At 32.4% G+C, this 19,796-nt stretch overlaps 1 long non-coding RNA gene across 1 annotated transcript in view; it reads right to left on the bottom strand.

Moving 5' to 3' along the window:
• LOC145296891 (uncharacterized) overlaps positions 1-19,796 on the bottom strand; it is a 460,744-nt gene that overhangs the window by 440,414 nt on the left and 534 nt on the right. The window lies entirely within an intron of this gene.

Genomic DNA, 19,796 nt, shown 5'->3' with positions numbered 1-19,796 from the left:
AAATGGTCTAATTTCTGTTGCTGGTTTTGGGGGGCTAGCGAACATTTTGACATGTAGATTTATTATTCACGCTACTGTTCTCCACGTTTCCCAATGTTTCGGCTTATTTAATCTCAGATCTTCTTCAGATGCGTCTTCTCAATCTTGGTAATTTATGAGATTTCGAATAAAATCCTTCAATTAATCCACACTCAATCACGGACAGTCTTCCAGAGGTTCATTATTAATGAGCTCAATTTACAATAAAAGAAGGGGTATCATTTAAAATCGCCGCAAATCATTTCTTCGTTTACACATTTAAAAACTAAACATTAATTAAAAGTGACTTTTCCAGGGCATTCTTTGTCAAGCCCAAATATCAGCTGACATGATATTGTAAACAAACACAGACGAAACTTGATGAACGACATTATCATGATTATTTTATTTTTTTGCGAATTAGTCCACCGGGCAAATTATTCTTCATAGTATATAATATTCAATAGAGGATTGATTCTATAATAATACATACACAATCTGTATAAATTAAAATATCATGTTTAAGCATATTGTACGACCGGGCAACGCCGGTTAACAGGTCCTGCTAGTATATAATAACCAATAGAGGATTGATTCTATAATAATACATACGCAATCTGTATAAATTAAAATATCATGTTTAAGCATATTGTACGACCGGGCAACGCCGGTTAACAGGTCCTGCTAGTATATAATAACCAATAGAGGATTGATTCTATAATAATACATACGCAATCTGTATAAATTAAAATATCATGTTTAAGCATATTGTACGACCGGGCAACGCCGGTTAACAGGTCCTGCTAGTATATAATAACCAATAGAGGATTGATTCTATAATAATACATACGCAATCTGTATAAATTAAAATATTATATTTAAGCGTATTGTACGACCGGGCAATGCTGGGCGTCCAGCTAGTATATATATGAACATAAATTCTCACGTCTTTGGATATTCGCCAAATGTTTTAAATATAATAGAAAAACGTTCTTTCAAATAAAACTATTATTAACACCGTATAATGGTAACAGAAGACTAATCCGGAATGCGAAAACTATTGTACACACAAAAAAATGTCTGACGTAGGCGGACTTTTTTTCGTTAACGAAGTTAAGCAAACGAGCGGTTTGTGCGCCTGCGGGCCAAAAAGAAAATAATAATTCAAGTTAGAAAATTTCAACTCCGAGTTTAAAAAAGAAATTCTTTAAATAAAAGAAATACTTATTATATACGTTTAGAAAGCAATTCACACCACAGAAATAGTTGATATTTTTGTTGTTGTTTTTTTTTTTTACTTGTTTGAACTTAAAATAAACAAATATTTTGTTTGACATTTACATATTTTGGTGCATAACCATCTTCAGAATTTTGTTTTTCTTTTTTTCTTTCCATGTTAGTTGGAGAAAGAAAATCAGTCTCTTCGGAACGGTGCATGGCTACGCGAGATTTACATAAGTAGTTTGAGTTCCATTATGGGAGCGTTGATTAAACTTGAAGAAAAGAAATATGTATCGTATATGTTTAGGAAGCCAATTTGCAACGCAGAAATAGTCAACAAGACGACAAAAAAGAACTCTGAAGATGGTGATGCCCTAAATATATAAATTTCAAACAAGTAAAATATTTGTTTATTTTAAGTTCAAACAAGTTATATATCTATAATATAAAGCTGAATGTGTGTGTGTGTGTGTGTGTGTGTGTGTGTGTGTGTGTGTGTGTGTGTGTGTGTGGTCACGAATAGGCTCCTATATGGTTGGTTGACTATTTTAAAAAACTGATAACATATAATAGGTGTATCGAGACACAGGAATGGGTATGTTTGATCTGGCAGAATAGTGGTTCATTAAAATTGTGGGGTCTGCGTTCGCGCCTGGTCCACAAAGTATGGAAATAAAAGATTTAAAAATTAAAAAAAAAAAAAGTTTACAAGTGTTTTTGATATAGATGTACATAATACTTTGATAAGTATGTTTTAACTTAAATAGGGATGGTATAATAAAATTGTGGGGTCTGCGTTCGCGCCTGGCCTCCATAGAATGGAAATAGGCACACACTTTAATAAAGACTTTTCATATATATCTGCGTAAGTATACTTTGATAATTATGTTTCAGTTTGAAGAAATATGGTATAATAAAATTATGGGATGTTCGTTCGCGCCTGACCTCCATAGAATTAAAATATGTCACAAAGTTAAACAAGGTTTTTTTAATATAGATCCACGGAATATTGTGATAAGTGTTTCAGTGTGAACAGGTATGGTATAATAAATTAAGGGGTTTATCCATTTTATTTTTACTTTCATTATATTTTGCTTCGGTTTTTATACCCCCGAATTCGAAGCTATCTCATTACAACCCTTCCTTTTCATACCCTATCATACTTTCATAGTAACCTATCATCTATAAATATAAAAGCGAAAATGTATGTATGTATATATGTGTGTTCGCTTTTTCTGTGTGTCTACAAAAGGCTTTTTTCAGAGAAGCGGTCGCTTGCTTCACAACTTTTAAAAACTTTTTATATCACATATAAATCGTAATATCTCACAGTTAACGAAGCTCGCCTGTCTATTTAATTTGCTCGATTTCGGGAAGATAAATATTCAACATTTGTCGCTCGCCGCATGTGGGTTAGTCTTTTTCCTATAACATCTTGGGGGGGGGGAGTTCAGCAGTAAATGAAATCCCGCAGTCAAACTTCACCTCATTAACTCATTAAAACGGGCACCTGCCAAATCCAAGTAATTAAATAAATTCAAACGTGTTTCTGTTAGCATCTCGCGGTGGGGCAATGGTTAACGTCGCACGTTTTTTTTTTTTTTTCATTCTTTAATTTACAACTTTGTCTCAACGGTTCGGGTTCGATCCTCATACTTACTTTTTTGTAACCCCACCCCCAGAGTTTCCACACACACCTCCAAACACCCGAGCAACACCGGGTACCCCTCGCTAGTACTTTCATAAATCAGAGTCCATTTTGTGTAGGCTGTTTTTGAACCCATCAACGACGGGTACTTTTGCTAGTATATAAGTTATAAAATATATTATAAGCCTGGTGAATCCTAGCGTGGATGAAACGCAGAATATTCTGTGTAGCTTAATTGCCATACATATTTTATAACTTAATATCTAGCTCTACCTATGTATTGAGCACTGTTGAAGTAAATACTTCAAGTTTACGCATAAATTATACTTTCGTATATTAATTTATGTGATTAAATGAACTAATAATTATATATATATATATATATATATATATATATATATATATATATATATATACATACACACACACTATTTCTGCGTTGTGATTTGGCTTTCTAAATGAATGTGATGCGTATTTCTTTTATTCAAATTTAACCAACGCTTCCATAACGGAACTAAAGCCACTTATGAAGCTACTCCTTGTCCTGGACATGGAAATTGCAATGTACAAAGGACGTCCCAAAAGAAATGTCTCTATATTTTTTTTTTTTTTTTCGTCCAAATGAATCAGAGGGGATTGCAGATTTCATTATTATGCTGACTGAACTTATGCATTCATGACCTCAAAGTTTCCCATCCGTTTCAGATATTGACGATGTGAGACTCTAAGAAAGTAACTCCCGTCATGGACGTGTGTCAGAAGCAGAGATGCGTCATTGAATTCCTCCGTACAGAGATAAGTGAACCAATCAACATTCACTGGCTTCTGTTGAATGTTTACAAAGTCAATGCAGTTGATGTCAGCACAGTTAAGAGATGGGTTCGTCGAATTCAGAGTGGCAACAGACGTGAGAGACAAAGCGCGCTCCGGGCGCCCGTGCACAGCTACCACCCAATCACTGGACAAAAAGTTAGTGATTATGAATGATAGTGATTATGTTGAAAAATAAATTCTGGTGTCGCTCGTTTTAATGGTACCACTTCCGTCTTTATAACTACAATTTTTTTTCTTTTTTTCTTTTTGTGCGTGTTAAAAAAAAACTGGATACATTACTTTTGGAACGACCCTCATAATATTGAGATTGTAATGCATCAAATAAAAAACAAAAATAAAATGAATAGTTATAGAGAAAGATCAGGATTAACTACTTTACTAAATGGAAGGAGGAGATGATTAAATTGAAACTTTTAAAAAGAATAACATTTTTAATTGTGGTAGCCATTTTTTCTTTTTTTAATCTCTTGGAAGGTTTTGGGTCGCTTCTTCATTATAATAGCGAAATTCCGAAATCGAAATACTGAATTTCTAGTAAAACTAATGTCTGTTTAATTGTTATGTCGCAGTAATAAACATATCCAAAAATCACAAAAAACGATACAATAGAAAATTAAGTATAAATGAAAACAGTTTCGAAGAGAATTAGTGAAAGTTGAATTTTACTAATATTTTCAAAGTTTTCAAAGAATATATTCCTCTTTTGTTTCAATTTGACCTCCTTTTTTTTTTGTTAAGAAATTTTTTTTTTTTTTTTAACAAAAACTTTCGCCAAGTTTTCATGTTTTGCACACACTTATGATGTTTACCCTGAGATAATCTCTAGTATTATATGAAAGGAACTTTGTATGTGTGTGTCTGTGCGAGTTCGTTCCTTATGGACTCGAAAACAGCTGGGCTGATTTTTATGAAATTTCATACTACGGTACTTTGTGTGCCTGACAGTGTTCTTAGATAAGTTTTGTATTGGAATGTCTTTTATAAGCATCAACAATCGAAATAATCCGATGAAAAAAGGAACAGACGATTTTGACTAAAGTTAACACCTTACACAGCCTAACATCACAAGTGCATTCGAGAAGTTTTATCACACAAGCTGAAAAAAAAAAACGGCATATAAAATGAGCAGTAGGTTCTTTGATATGACAGGGGCGCGTTTGAAATGAACGTTTCTGTTTAGAGCGCAATTTCACAATGATATCTGACTTTCTCATTATAAACAAATTCAAACTATTATCACCGTACAAGCAATAAGGCTGTGCATGTAAAATCAAGAGCAGGCCCTTTGATATGACAGTGGCGCGTTTGAATGATTCTGTTTGGAGCACAAATGAAGCATGATACTTGATTTTTGGATCTTAAACTTTAATTCAAGCCATTAGATAAAAAAATATTTTTTTTAAATCAACAGTATGTTCTCTACAGTGTAATGTAGATTACAATGTGTTGTGGACTAAGTCACTGCAGGGAGGCGTGTAAAGCTTTTTTTTCCGGTGCACCATGATGGGTCCCCAACTAGAGCAGGTAATCAATCGATTTGATTTAAAAATGGGTGATTTTTTTTTTTTTTTTTTTTTTTTACACAGTGATCACCACTTATCAAGGCCCGGAAGCCACTCAGAGATAAGGGTTATTGCAAGTACATTACGTTAGTGTGGAGATTTGATGAAGTGTTTAATTAAGGGGGCGGTTCATTAGGAATTTGTTAACATTGGACTTGAAGCCATCCAAGTTGTAGTCCGGAGGGAAGCAGGCAAACGGAACAGAGTTCCACAGGCGTGCAGTTCTAAGAAAGAAGCCTTGTTCATAGAATCTGCGTTTTGATTTAGGCACAGATACAGAGTGGGGGAAATTTTTCACAGTGGATTCAGCTAGACGGGTGTTTTCCGTGAAAGATTGGCGAGAGCGGGACTATAGATTGGAGTTCAGACGAGCACCTGCCATGGAAATAACGATTTCAACCACAATGGGAATGTAAAAACATTCATTGACCATTATTCAATCCCGAGCAACGTCAGGCCTACCTGCTAGTTAGATCTAAGCAAGTCTTCAAAACTCAAATCACATTATTCTTATATCTCCATGCAACATATGTCCTCAACTCGTACTGGCCAGGTTTCATTTTTATATATCACCACACTGTGTAAACATGCCTGATGGTTGGCTGGATGGTAATGACAGAAGTTCTTGAAGGGAAAATAAATGAAATAAAACAAAGTTTATGTATATCTTTTTTTAGAAATAAGTTATTTGTATTTCAGGCTTTTTTGCTGACATGTTCAGACATTTTATGTCGAATGTTGCGGTTTGACCTAATTTCTGCACAACAGAAAAACAGCATCTGTCAAGGCCATGTTCACTAACAAAAGAACTTAATTGCACTTTCGTGAAAATGTTTAAAAAATATTTCATAAATATAGCCTACATAATTGTTTTATATATATATATATATATTGTATTTATTTATTGTATATATATATATATATATATATATATATATATATATATATATATATATATATATATATATTGTATTTATTTATTGTATATATATATATATATATATATTGTATTTATTTATTGTATATATATATATATATATATATATATATATATTGTATTTATTTATTGTATATATATATATATATATATTGTATTTATTTATTGTATATATATATATATATATTGTATTTATTTATTGTATATATATATATATATATTGTATTTATTTATTGTATATATATTGTATTTATTTATTGTATATATATTGTATTTATTTATTGTATATATATTGTATTTATTTATAGTATATATATTGTATTTATTTATAGTATATATATTGTATTTATTTATAGTATATATATTGTATTTATTTATAGTATATATATTGTATTTATTTATAGTATATATATTGTATTTATTTATAGTATATATATTGTATTTATTTATAGTATATATATTGTATTTATTTATAGTATATATATTGTATTTATTTATAGTATATATATTGTATTTATTTATAGTATATATATATATATATATATATATATATATATATATATATATTGTATTTAGGCAGAATGTTTTCATGCAGGCAAGTATTGTTGAATAGCACGGAATGTTTTTGCTTAATGAGCTTTTTTTTTGTAAATTTTCATTTTTTTTTTTTCGAATTGTTCTTATTTCTCGGTCAACTGTGCAAAAAAGTTCCGTAGACTTGTCCGTCCATCTGTTTTTTTTTTTTCTTTTGATTTTTTTTGATTTTTGCAAGTACTTTCGACTGAGTTTCATCAGTCGTCTTCTGGCAGTTTTTGATCATTGTTCGTTTAAAATCTCGATGCTTTTATATGTTTCAGTTAAAATTATATTCAAATTTCTTGAAGTGAAGCGTCTCGTGTGTAAAAAAAAACATGCGTTTTTTTAAAACGTGGCTAAAATAAATGTACAATGGTTTTAAAGGTGTGGTTTATGAGATGGTATAGAATTTACAGTTTTTTTCCTTATAATTTATAACTTTATAACATATATATATATATATATATTGGATAGTTACGTACCCAGGCACTTCAAAATGTTACTATTTTACAAAAGGTACATTATTTTTGGTTGTTTGGCTTATATATATACAAGTAAGAAAAGCATTTCATCCGAGGCATGAAAATTGTTGAACAAAATGTTTTTACTATAGGCTTTAAAAATAAAGGTACACGATTCAATTTGAAATTTATTTATCTTCAAAGTGAATTTTTATAAATTTTACAAAGAAAGTTATAAAAATTTAATTTAAATTGTATCAAAAAATTACCTTGGGTTTATTTTATGCAATGTACATTCTGTTGCACTTTAAAAAAAAAAATCATTGAAAATTTTGTAACTATATCATTAATTGCAAGATGAAAGATAATGTTTTTAAATTGCAACAAAATGTACATTACATAAAATAAATCCAACAGAAATTAAAATATCAAGGCATATTTTATAACCGTGCAACACCAAGGCAGCCTGTTAGTAATATATATATATATATATATATATATATATATGATGATTGCAACGTCTTGTCAGACGAGTGCCACTCTCTCAGACATTTAAAATCCATGAGCCCAAATGTCTCAGGGAGTATCTATACAAATATGATGTTACAGAGTCTTAGCTTTGTACGACAGCTAAGTCTCTCTCTCGGTTCAAAATGTTGAGATCCAGCAACAAGCAAGAGCAAGATAGTCAGCAACAAATTAAACTGCAGACCAGCTTAATGCGGTTACTGGTCTTCCGCTTTATGGTTTTTTAAATCAGAGATTTGCTTCTCCTAGAAAGGTTGCCTTCACCAAGGCTTACGGGAGCCCTCTCTACCCCAATACACATACACACACACACACACACACGGTGCTAGTTGGCCGTTGACCCAGAAAAAGAGTTCATTCGCCCTTTCATACATATACATACATACATGTTAAATCCGATCCCGCATTTTGCTAATTCCTGCCCTCTGATGAGAAGGAGAGTATTTCTTCGAAACTCCGCAGATTAAGGACTATCCACTTATCTTGTGCTTCTTTTTTAAAATTAAATGTTTTTAACTCTTTTTCAAGATGTTTTTTAACATTTTTTATTTATCATTTGTTCATATATATATATATATATATATATATGTGTGTGTGTGTGTGTGTGTGTGTGTGTGTGTGTGTGTGTGTGTGTGTGCGCTCCATTAATTAGGAAGAGAGAAAAGTTAATATACAAGGGGTAAGATAAATATCCTGTTTTTTTTTTAAAGAAAGGATAAGCGTCCATATATAAGAATGTTTTACTTATACAGGTGTCGAAGTCAGACTGTGTGCATATATTTAGTGCATTACATTTGTTGCATATAAGTAAAGCAGTTAATGCGGTACTGATTTGAACCCAACTTACTTGCGTCGGTTAGGTGCAGAAAGGTCAAGAGGTTACCGATGACACATCATACTCAGTGACTTCCATCGACAGAGCATGCACCTGCGTGCTAAAAAGCGAGTCGGTGTGTTTTAGGTGCACGCTGCTTAATGGGAGGGGTGGGGGTAACCACCCCAACACATACACCCTGATATAAATGAAAAAGAACACATATGGGCACTTTTAGGGAGAGAGAGTAGACAGACGATTGGAGTCGAAGTTTGGCATACAGTCGAATTTGAAGTAGTTTTGAGACCAGGAGAGTCAGAGAAAAGATGCATTGAAGAAAGTTTCAGTCAACAATGCAAGGGGTTCCCCGAGTTCACTCGTAGACGAAATAAAGAGATCCTTGCCAGACAATCGTATTTTCATCTTGAATGGTCTTTACAAATCATCAATCAATGACGGGAAGAACTGCATCCCAGAAGACTAAGATAACAAATGAAAGGTATGGTGAACTTTTAAAGCGTATGTATATACACGCACAGTTAAAAACTATTCAAGTAGATACACAAATTATACACACCCGACTGTATAAATGTATATAAACTGCATATAAGACTTGTCTATATAATGAAATGGGAAAGGATGCACGTGAACGAGCTTAAAAGAGACGATCACAAAAAGGCCATCAGAACACATCCACATACACGTCAGAGAAAGACACACGTAGCCATGGTTATATATATATGTATATATATATATATATATATATATATATATATATATATATATATATATATACATATAAACTGACTGTCGTTTGAGCGGTCGTGTTTTGATCCTGGCTGGAGATAGTTGCTTGTCTAGCCACACTGATGAGCTGTGAAACAGTACTGTATGTGGATGACTATAATGCTCCCTATCTTGGGTTGAGCATATTGGGAAGTGATATACAAATTACCGTTAGCATATTAAGCGATGCTCTTTGTGTAAAGAGATTGAGCTTAGGTATTTGGACAATGTCAAAATATTGTTGATTCACTGCCCACATAGCAGCAGCCAAATAGTGCAACGATTAGAAGCTCTGACTGTCGTTTGGGAAGTCGGGTTTCGATCTTGGCTTGAGGTAGTTGCTTGTCTAGCCACACTGATGAGCTGTGAAATGGCGAAACAGTACTTATGTGGATGATTATACATATACATAAGTAAGAGAAAACATAACGTTGGACGGCTTTTAGAAACTGACTTCTAATCTAATCTATATCTGTATATAAGACTTGTGTATATAATGAAATAAGGAAAAGATGCGTGAGCAGGTTTAAAGAGACGATCGCAGAGACCATATTAGAACACACCCATACTTATAGAGATAGGGAGAGATAGGGAGGGGAGGGGAGGGGAGGGGGGAGGGGAGGGGGGAGATAAAAAGGCGATAACAGAACAGGTGAAGGAGAACCTTAGAGGCTGTCGTTATGAGAGGATTGAGGAAATAAAAGAGGGTGTAACGAGGAGGGGGGGGTCATCGACATTCTCACACAAGAGGACTTCAGAAGTTGTTGGAACGGTACAAGTGCATTACAGCCGGAGGAGATTACTTTAAAGGGGACTAAAATTTCATGTGTGTGCTATCAATAAAAGTGTCCATACAAAAACAAAACCTGGAAACTTGAAGGTACCTCGTATGTGGATTCATATCTTTCCCAAGCGTATTAGTGAAAGTGATTATTTTATAGATCCTTTTTTCAGCTATAGAGTAGACCCTAAAGCATTGGTTATGCAACTAGTCTTCAAGAAATCCTGAAATAACACCAATATTCCGCTGCTTTTTTTTTTTTTTTTTTTTTTGCCAATATGATTTCCAGCCGTCCTGGACTTCTAGCTGCTGGATTCAACGAAAGCCAAGTCAAGAGGGGTAGGTGCGGCTGGAGATACGGAATTAAAAAAGGAAAAGAACGTTAAAAAAAGAAAAAGAAAAGAGATGACCTATTTTAGAGAATACGGATGGTCAATTTCGACTGAGTAGTAGTTAGATTATCTCCACAATAAGTGGTTTGTTTTATCTATTAGCTGTATTTACTCGGCGTTGCCCGGTGGAGCCGCATTGCCGGATATTATCTACTTTTCTTAATTATACGTAGACTGAATTTGACGAGATCAGTTAAACGCATGTATGGGTATGGGGAGGGGGTGTAAAAGAGTGTCGGACACAAAAGTGGCAATCTCGATGCTTGCAAAATTTGCCGTAATCGAGTCCCGTCTACATTCCCCGCCCGATGCGCTTCAAGTGACTGTCCGTAAATCAAACTCAAAGAAGGAGGTAATGCCCGGGGGGGGGGCATACACGACCTTATTTGCTTTACACAACAGCAAAATATAGCATGACAGGAAGGAGATCAGAGACCATATTAGAACACACCCACACTTATATTAGAGCAAGACTCACATGCACGTTATATATATATATATATATATATATATATATATATATATATATATATATATATATATATATATATATATATATATATATATATATAACTACTTCATTTACTCACACAAATTTAATATACGAAAGTATAGATTTATGCGTAAACTTTAAGTATTTACTTCAAAAGTGCTCAATACGTAGGTAGAGCTAGTTAGTAACTTATAAAATATATATGGCGATTAAGCTACACTGAATATTCTGCGTTTCATCCACTGTAGGATTCGTCAGGCTTATGCGCATAAGCCTGACGAATCCTACAGTGGATGAAACGCAGAATATTCAGTGTAGCTTAATCGCCATATATATTTTATAAGTTACTATATATATATATATATATATATATATATATATATATATATATATATATGAGAGAGAGAGAGAGATAGATAAAGAGATAGAGATAAAAAGGCGATACATAACATTTCATATTAAGTCCACGTGTGTGTGGCGGTGGCGTTAGCCATGTTGGATTTTTGGGTCTTGTCAAAGTCACACCCAGGGTCCAAACCAGCTCTTCCTAGAGCACATTGATAAAGTATGAAAATAGCCGTGCCGACCGGTATTAAACGAATTTCCTTTCTGAAAAAGAAGCGATAATGCCTGGGAGGGTGTGCCTGATTTCGATAATATATTCTAAGGATCTAGACAGACTCGAGACATTCGGATAGTACCTGCGTTGGTATGAAATTTTATATATATATATATATATATATATATATATATATATATATATATATATATATATATATATATGGAAATGTATGAAAGAGAATACGAAAAGTATAAAAGTTTATAACTTTTCTTTATCCGTTCTCAATTGGTGACGTGCAGGAATAAAAAATATTATGAAAAAAATCATTAAAAAACTTTTTTACAAGTACATAATTTTTTACCGATCCTTCAGTCTACATCGGTGTAGTGAATATCCTACGGTAAAAATATGCTTATTAAAGATTTTACTCTTTATTTATCCTATAATTAATGATGCAACTACAGAGCATATACAAATAAATGGCAAAAAGTGTATATTCCAAATTTGTAGATGCCCAAAAGTTAAAGATTTTGATTTAAAAAAAAATAAAATAAATTTAAAAAAAAATAAATAAATCAAAGATGGCGTAAATGTCACAAAAAAAAAAAAAAAAAAAAATTGCAACTACTTCCCGATTTTTTCGGATTTATGTAACCATGCCCATGTTTCTTTTAAAGTTGCTGAATTCCTATTCTTTTCTGACTAGTGAGTCAGGGCAGAAAAGATTAAAAAATTAACATACTAATTATATGAATGGTTCTGCGCTACGAAATAGGTGCTGTCAAGAATTGAACATTTTAACATGCTGAAAGAACTAAATAAGATGGACATCATCTTGGAATAGACTTTTAGTCGTGCGAGGTAGCCGCGTTGTAGAGGTTTAGGCTTCTTATCATGGGGGTCCCGATTTCGAATCTCGCTAGATTCAACCACTCTGATGAGTTGTAGACGACGAAACACGTGTCAGTGGATAATAATATTTTAAAAAAAAATATATATATATGCTGCTCCTCATTTAGGGGGTACCAAATTGGTCAAAGGGAAAATTATTCCCAACTTGCATTTAGGTAAAAATGGACTTTCGTATAAATAATTGAATTCATTCAAAAAGTATCGCTAACAAAAACAAATAAAAACATCTTTCTCACTCTCTCTCTCTCTATATATATATATATATATTTATTGGCAGCAAGTCGGCATCAAGACACGTTCTATTAAATACGTCAGAGATTTCTTTATTTTTCTGTTGATTTTCTCGATCTGCCGAGCAGAGTTTCTTATATTTATTTTAATTGAACAAATGTGTAACAAAAACTTTTTGAAAAGCAGGCATTCGAAATTTTCAAAATTTTGGCATATAAAAAAAAATAATAATAAAAAACTATGTTATATTATAATTTTAAAAAAATGTGTTTATTTTTGTGAGATTTTCAATTCGGTCCTGAAATTGAATTTGTCTCTGGTATGCACACTCCTAATGTCCCAACTGAAAACCAAAAAAAGTTTTAAAATACACTAGGGCACAAGTGTCAATAATTTCATTATTATTTTTTACATTCTGACCCTGATGTGCGCTTGTCCGACCCTGCTATGCACTCTCCAAATGTCTTAAATGAAAACCAAAAATGTACCCTCGCACTAGTGTCTAATTTTCTTCATTATAAAAAAAGTATTGAGGTTTATATTGAAGTTTTAAGCTTCAGTGTGGTTGCCATTAAAGCAACATTGGCTTCAAGCTGAAAACTTTAATATAATCTTTTATAATTAGCAAGAAATTAGGTTTTTAGTTCATAAAATATTTTAGACACTTGATTCCCAGAATTGAATTCAATACAAGAATATTAAAATTTGTTAAATTAATAAAATTTCGCCAAGACTGAGCAGACAGACGCCATTATAGAAACGTACAATAAGGGTAGTTTTACTAGTTTAACAAGTTAATTACTATTTCGTTAACTTAATCGGAAACCGAGAAAGTTAACATGCTTGCCCGTCAGTTTGCCTCAAACTCGACTTCGGAACCAGCAAATCACTTCCTCCCTGTTTTTTTTCTATGCGGACATAAATCACCCCTTCTCAAGTACGTAATATCAGAAAAAAAACCTAGACACCTCAAAAGCACGTGTACCTGCTGTACTATTTAAAACAAAATGATCCGTTGAGGTTGCTCCAGTTCTCTCCAAACTTTTCAACAAATGCCTTAACGAATCTTGTTTCTCTGGCTGTTGGAAAACTACTTCGTAGTACCAGTTTATAAGAATTCTGGCGAAAGAACTGACCCATTAAATTATCGACCCATTAGCTACCTCCCACTTTTCGCCAAAATATCTGAGTCCATAATTAATCAAGTTCTAGTCCACCACTTTACAACAGCTAAACTTTTGTCCAACCATCAACAAGGATTTAGGCAAGCCTGCTTTACTGCAGATATCCTAACTGAAATCTCCGAACGTATATATCATGCACTGGATAAGGACGGGGAGGACAGAGGAGGGCAGTAGCCCTAGATATATCTAAGGCTTCTGACAGGGTATGGCACGATGGTCTTTACATGAATATCAGATCCTATGGTATTACTGGACGAATAACCCAATTAAATCCTTCTTAAATAAGAGACGCATCCAGATTATCCTTGATACTCGTACATCTAAAGAATACGATATAAATGCGGGTGTACCTCAAAGGTCGATCCTCGGACCTTTATTATTCCTGATATTCAGAAATTACCTTGATAAAATAGTCTCTGAGAATGGGCACATTTGCTAACGACACCACACTCTTAAACAGGTACGAGAAAAAACGAATGAACACATATCCAAAGCAATGATGAAAACCCGACAGACTGGAGTGGAATAGGGGACGAAAATGTATGGTAAATGCTGTCCAGACTAAACTTGTTTCTTTTAATAATTACAAGAAACCTTCTCAACCCCCAATAGCTATGCCTAAAGATACATTACCTGAAAGTATTTCGTCCAAACTCCTCGGTTTAACGTTCACAGACAACCTGAGCTGAAACAGATATATCGAGAGCATTGCCAAGGCTGTGGTGAAGAAGGCGAGCTCTCTCTACCATGCTAGAAAGTTACTTACGCCTGAAAGTATTCTGTACTTCTACAAGGTCACAAAAAAAAAAAAAAAAAAGAATTATTTAGAAGCATGCAGTGTATATATATTATATATATATATATATATATATATATATATATATATATATATATTGGACAGTTAAGGGCGCGTTTCTTCATTTTTATTTACTGTTTATTTTTTAAAAAAATTTCTTTTATATGTGTATATGTCCTGTGTATATGTGCGTACTTATATGTATTTAAAACTGACGTGGCACCTTCTCATTGGCTATACTTCCTGCTCCTCCTTCCTTTCTCCGTGCATGCTCATCACTTTCACTACACTGATGTAGACTGAAGGATCGGTCGAAAATTATGAACTTGTAAAAAACGTTCTTTACATTTTTTTTTATTTTTTTTTTATATTTTGTATTCCTGCACGTCACCAATAGAAAACGAATAAAAAGTTATAAGCTTTATATATACACACACACACACATATATATATATATATATATATATATATATATATATATACATGTGTGTGTGTGTGTGTGTGTGGTTGTTATAGTCAACTACGCAGATGAGATGGATACAGCAAAACACGTGTCCGTAAATAACTAAGTAAAATAAATAGAAACAAAATATATTTGTTTATGTCCAAAAATATGGGGGCGATTATTCAGATCTAAGGGAGAGAATGTCCCTACCTTACATAGGAAGATAATTCATATCAAATTTAATGATTGTTGAAATTAACAAAAATCGAGATTATATATATATATATATATATATATAACAAATAACTTTTACCCAATATTGCCTATACTATCTGTTCTTGGTATTTCATTTCTTTTAAAATAATATTAAAGAAAAAGAAAAACATTATCACTAACCCTAAGTCCGACTTAAGGTTAGTGGCAGGATAAGTCATTTTGGTGCTTCTATAGAATTTGAACATGGAGTATTGCCCAAAACGTTCATATGTCCAAAGTGCCAAATTCCGGAAGCTGTTCTTAACATGGGGGAGGGGTCGTTGTAAGTATACCCGCAAACCGATAAAAGTCGAAATTTCCAATGTAAACGGCGAGTTATACTTATGTAAAAAAAAAAAAATAAAAAAAAAAAAAATACTAAGAAAGGTATACCAAATTGACTTTTTTCGTTTAAAAATAAAATTATTTCGTTTTTGTTAATAAAAATTTTTATAAAAAAAAAAAAAGATTAAAGCAGAATGAAATTTAAATTTCCTTTCCATTTTTAAAACAATCGTACATTAGAGCGTTCTCCGCAAGTTTTACCTAATGAAGTTATTTCAGTACGGTCTATATTCTGCATAAGTAGTAAAGTACCTAAAATTATGGTAATCATGTAAAGAAGGCACTGTGCTGAAATATTTAGAAAGCCATTCCTAACATTTGGGGGTGTTTTGTAACCATTCTGTACTTTCACCTAACAATTTAACAAACAAGATGCCATAAAACTAGAATTTAACTTGAAAATACTTTTTTTTTTAAATAGCACGATACATTCTCTGCAAACTCTGCATAAGAACCAAAAGGTTAAATTTTTACTTAGACTCTCCCTTAACAATCACCTTTAAAATGACTTCTAGGTTTCGGAAAAATTAAATGCGATATTCGTTTTCAGCACACCCGAGAATCTTTAAAAGTCATCATTTTAAAGGGTGATTGTTAGGGTGCAAAGTAAGTAAAAATTGATTAGTTTTCTATGACTTTCTCTTCAATTTTTGTTTTACTCAAAACACAAAAACTCAAATCATTTGGTGTTAAGTTCCGTTCTAAAGCCCCCCCTCTTTTGCGTGTGTGTGTGTGTGTGTGTGTGTGTGTGTGTAAGAAAACTCCGCATTTGTTGGCAAACAGTTGATATGAATTCCAACACAGACCAACTCCGTATCAAATATACGAAAATAAAAACTTGAGTTTGTTACCAAATATATATTTTATTCAAAGCAAACAATCTGCATTAATAAAACTATCGGTGTGTGCGTATTCAGATTGGCACTTATGGCGGCAATTAAACGCAAAGAAAATACAGAAAAGTCTGTATGATGTGCGTACCAGTCACGGAACGAAAATAACATATTCCAAAAATTACGTAATCTAATCAAATTTTATTCCGTGTAAATGCGGAGGGGGAAAAAAGGGTGCTTCTACATTGGGGCGAGATTTTGTAGTCGATAAATGGAGTTTTCAGATTTAAAAAAAAAAAAAAAAAAAAAAAAAAAAAAAACAATGGTTTCATTTTCAACTGTTTGTGTGTGTGTGTGTGTGTGTGTCAATTCTAATAATTTACAATGGTAACTTCCAAATTATTCAGTCGAAATTACCTGGATATTACTGAATTATAAAAAAACAACAAAAAAAACTTTAATCGTATTAGCAGATGCAAAAATTGCTGCTATCTTTGTTTAATTTGAATGGAAAATTACCTCACTGTTGAACTCTGTGTTTTATGATCGTTTTCATCAAATTCTATTTTTTTTTATTTTCTTTATAAAAAACTTTTTTTTCTACCTTATCAAATTTTCATAATTTTTGGATATAAATACGCAGATCCCCGTTCTGTAGAAGCCCTCCCCCCAAAAAAAACAAACAAACAAACAAAAAAACCGTCCATGAAGGAATCAAGGGTAGACAAGCGACTTCCATTTCAATTTTTTTTTGGGGGGGGGGGGATAATGTCAGAAAGACAACCGAAACATACAATTTAAAAACCAACCAATAATTTATTAACATAACGTATATATTTATTTTTTTCAGAAGATAAAATTTTCAAATAATGAAAACATTTCAAAAAGGTCATTTTATTTAAGTTAAAAACAAAATTTGAATATTAAAATGGCTTCGGCCTTCACTTATCAATACAAAACGGCAATTTTTTTTTTTTTTTTTTGATAAATAAATAATAAAAACGGTACTTGTACAGTTTAATCAAGACATTAAAAATATGAAAATATTGAAAAAAGTTATATCGTACCCGTTATGAAATGAAGTTCTCCGAAAGAAACAAAAAATTACTTCATTTGATCAATTTTATTTATTTGTTTGTTGTTTTTTTTTACAGCGGAAAAACAATTTATGATGGCGAACAAAGGGTAGCCATGTTTTGATTTTTAGACCACAAGGAAGAAAAGCTATAATTTTATGGGGAGGAGGAGGAGGGGTGTCAGCGCTTTAGACTGAATTATATCCCAATGGCGCCCCCTTCCTTCCTTGTGGTCTAAAAACTCAAACTTGGCTACCTTCAGCTCGCGGTCATAAAAAATTGTTTTTACATTGTAACAAAAAAAAAAAAAAAAAAAAAACTACTTGATCAAATTAAGTGACATTTTTTTACGGAGAACTTCATTCCATAACGGGTACGTACAATAATTTTTTTTTTTTTTTTTTTTTTTTTTCAATATTTTTAATGTCTTGATTAAACTGTACAAGTACCAAAATAAAAACTATTTGATCAATTGTGATTTTTGGAATGTACAATCTGCATTCCGTGACAAGTACTCGATAATAGTTTTTCTTCACTTTTGTTTACCGCCATATTTGCCAATTTAAATAAGCACTAAAAAAAAAAACTTTAAAAAAAAATAAATAAAAAAAATAAAATAAAAAATGTAAACATGCCGAGCTTCCTGTTCAGTTAAATAAAACGCGTGCTTTTATTGGTTTCAATGCGACCCCCAAGAAAAGTTTTATTATTTCTCCACAAAACTATCGCCAAAAATTTCGTGGCACTTGATGAGGAGTGTGGACCTTGGGCAAACGTTTGCTTTCCAAGAATCGCTCCCTTAGCAGACATGCGGCGCATGTCACATGCGCAAAAGGTTTTCAGTGGCTATTGAATTACGTCAAGTACAAATCGGAATCAACAGCTTATTTATATCGGACTTATATCTAAACTAAATTTCTTTAACTTTTTTTTTTAATCGAGCGTGTTTTCTGTTTTGACTTTTTTTTGCTTGTTTTTATTTTATTTGTTCATTATAAATTTATTTTGATTCATTTTAAATTTTTATTTCATTCTAAATTTATTTTATTTGTACGTGTAACCATTTGGAGTATAAAATCAATTTGGCATTTTCTTTGGCTTTTTTTTTTTTTTTTTTTTTTTTTGCCTAAAAAAGTTTTTCACGACTAAATAGACCACTGAAAAAAAACCTGCGCATGTTTGCTAAGGGAGCGGTTCTTGGAAAGCAAACGTTTACGCAGGGTCCACACTCATTCAAGTTCATATACGGCATTTTTAATGTGAAAGTCGGAATAGTTACAAACCAGTGACCCCTCCCCCATGTTAAAAAAGCGTTATTATTTCAGCACTGTAACATAAGTGCATAAGTACCGTTTTTTTAAATTAGGTTAAATAAAACGAAATCCTTCTAGATTGAGACAATTCTTATTCTATGCGAATCCAAAGGGACCTATGAATTTTGCCACGCATTAAGATTCGATATTGTCAATAACTCTGCCCTCATGGGGATGCAAGTAAATAGGAACTATATTTTGAACCTTCTCTAAACCTGCAATCAGTAACATGTCACCGCCCGGGCAACGCCGAGTTAGCTGGTTATAAATGAACCCATCAAACCAGAAATATCTGTTGAATCTTTCTCTAAGGTTTATATTTTTTTCTTTTTAATAAAAACAACTAATGGTGTACCGCGCTATTTTAAAATAGTTTTTTTCAGGTTAAATTCAAGTGTCACGATATCTTTTTTATTATTAAATTGTACGGTGGAAGCACAGAATAGTTACAAAACACCCTCCCCCTCATGTTACAAATGGCTTTCGAAATAACGTTATTATTTCATCGCTATACCAAAAATGCATAAGTACCCATAATAATAATAATGGTACTAGTTCAGTTCACTTATTGATCCGTGCTGAAATAAGGTTATTTAAAAAGCCATTCTTAATATGTGGAGGGGAAGGTGTTTTGTACCCATTCTATACTTTAACCTTACACTTGAATAATAAAAAAAAAAAAATATCCTGAAACTTTAATTAAACTTAGAAATACGATTTCAAAAAATAGCGCGGATCAATAAGTGCACTAGCACCATAATAATTTTGTTAAAATAGGAAAGCAAAAAAAAAA

The sequence above is a fragment of the Euprymna scolopes genome, chromosome 17 (genome assembly GCF_053919585.1).
Source record: "Euprymna scolopes isolate OS-2025 chromosome 17, ASM5391958v1, whole genome shotgun sequence".
NCBI lineage: Eukaryota > Metazoa > Mollusca > Cephalopoda > Sepiida > Sepiolidae > Euprymna > Euprymna scolopes.
This window is presented reverse-complemented; position numbering and strand designations above follow the sequence as displayed.